Raw genomic sequence first — 2477 nt, forward strand, 5'->3', positions numbered from 1 at the left:
GGTATGAGTCCCACACACACACTGACTCTCACTGGGGGACAGTCCTATACACACTGACTCTCACTGGGGGACAGTCCTATACACACTGACCCTCACTGGGGTACGGGTCCCACACACACACTGACTCTCACTGGGGTACGAGCCCCATACTTATCGAATCACCACCAGTTCAGATACAAACTCCCCCTGAGCAATGAGCTGTAACTTTTACTCAGCATAATTTTATAAATGCATATTTGTGACGTACAGTGAATGTGAGCTGCTTGATCATTGGTTCTAGTCACCTTGATGTCAATTTGCTTAATGAGATGGTTCAAGACATTTGCCAACCTTCAGCTGGAGCACTGAGTAGTGTTTTGGGTGCTACGTTATTGGAAAGATATGAATGTATTGGACAGGGTGCAAAGGCCACTTCGGAGATTAGTTTCAGAAATTAGAAACTTCACTTATGAGGATTGATCGACGAAGTTGGGACAGTTCTCCTCAGAGAGAAGAAGGCTGAGAGGAAATCCGGGAGATATTCTCAAAGTTGTGGATGGACTGGATAGAGTAGATAGAGAAGCTGTTCCCAGACTTGCAGGTAGACAGGATGGTGAAGAAGGCGTTTGGCAAACACTCCTTTATTGGTCAGTGCATTGAGTATAGGAGTTGGGATGTCACGTTGAGGCTGTACAGGGCATTGGCTAGGGCAATTTTGAAATTCTGCATTCAATTCCGGTCTCCCTGCTATAAGAAAGATGTTGTTAAACTTTAAAGGGTACAGAAAAGATTTATAAGGATGTTGCCAGATTGGAGGGTTTGAGCTACAGGGAGAGGCTGAATAGGCAGGGGCTGTTTTCCCTGTGTCAGAGGCTGAGGGGTGACCTTATAAAGGTTTATAAAATCATGAGGGGCATGGGTAGGGTGAATAGCCAAGGTCTCTTTCCCAGGGTAAGGGAGTCCAAAACTGGAGGGCATAGATTTAAGGTGAGAGGGGAAACATTTAAAATACACAAAAGGGGCAACATTTTCATGCAGAGCAGAGTACACATATGGAACGAGCCGCCAGAGGCTGGTACAGTTACAACATTAAAAGGCATCTGGATGGGTATATGAACAGGGAGGGGTTTGGGGGATATGGGCCAAATGCTGACAAATGGGACTAGATTAAAGTTTGTGCGAAGATTTGTAGCTCGGGTGCTCGTTGTTGTGGTTCTGTTCGCCGAGCTGGGAATTTGTGTTGCAGACGTTTCGTCCCCTGTCTAGGTGACATCCTCAGTGCTTGGGAGCCTCCTGCGAAGCGCTTCTGTGATGTTTCCTCCGGTATTTATAGTGGTTTGTCTCTGCCGGTTCAGTTCCAGCTGTCCGTAGCAGTGGTCGGTATATTGGGTCCAGGTCGATGTGATTATTGATTGAATCTGTGTGGCTACTAAGGATAGCTGGTCGTGTCATTTCGTGGCTAGTTGGTGTTCATGGATGTGGATCGTTAGCTGTCTTCCTGTTTGTCCTATGTAGTGTTTTGTGCAGTCCTTGCATGGGATTTTGTACACTGTATTGGTTTTGCTCATGCTGGGTATCAGGTCCTTCGTTCTGGTGAGTTGTTATCTGAGAGTGGCTGTTTAATTTACGGGCTAGATTAATTTAGGAAATTTGGTTGGCATGGACGAGTTGAACTGAAAGGTCTGTTTCTGTGCTGGAGAACTCTATGACGCTATGATGTTGATAGATTTAAAGTGATGTCAAAAAAGCAGCAAGAGTAATGTGAGAAAAAGTTTCTCACACAGAGTAATTTTCACACAGAGAAAGCATTGTCTGGAATGTGGCTGAGGCAGGTTCAACTTAGCATTCAAGAGGTATTAGACAATAATTTGAATGGAAATAACATGCAGGGGGATGTGGAAAAGGCATGAGATTGACTCTGGGTAATGAGGCTCATGTGAAGAGCTGATGCAGGCATAATGGGCTGAATGGCCTCTTCCTGTACTGTAATGATTCTGCAATTGTGACTGTAATGAATGTGGGATCATGAGCAGGAGAAATATTTAACAACATTATCACCAAATAATTGTACAGAAATAAATTACCGGAACAACCAGGAAGTGTTTGGTCTTGTGATGGTGGCTGAGGGTCAGCACAAACCCTTTGGGTGTCCTTTGGCTCTCTCTAATCAGGAAAACACTGCATCAAGGGAAAAGCACACAAATAAATACCCCTCTGAAAATCAGTGTAAAATCAAACTCAGTTCTCATTAAATTCTGCTGTTTATTTCAGTTTCATCTTCCTGTTCAATCCATGACCATCAGTAATACCACTGGAGTATTCACAATATTACTGCAAACTATCAAACTGACAAAGGCTGAGAGTGAATCCGACAATATCCCAGACAAAAAGTAACAGTGAATCCTGCACAACAATGTAGTCAGACAGGCATAGCTTATAGTTGGGAGAGAGGGAGGAAGGTTAGGGAGGAAATTCCTGAGCTTCTGTCCCAGGTTTTA

This window comes from Chiloscyllium plagiosum, chromosome 33 (assembly GCF_004010195.1).
Source record: "Chiloscyllium plagiosum isolate BGI_BamShark_2017 chromosome 33, ASM401019v2, whole genome shotgun sequence".
NCBI lineage: Eukaryota > Metazoa > Chordata > Chondrichthyes > Orectolobiformes > Hemiscylliidae > Chiloscyllium > Chiloscyllium plagiosum.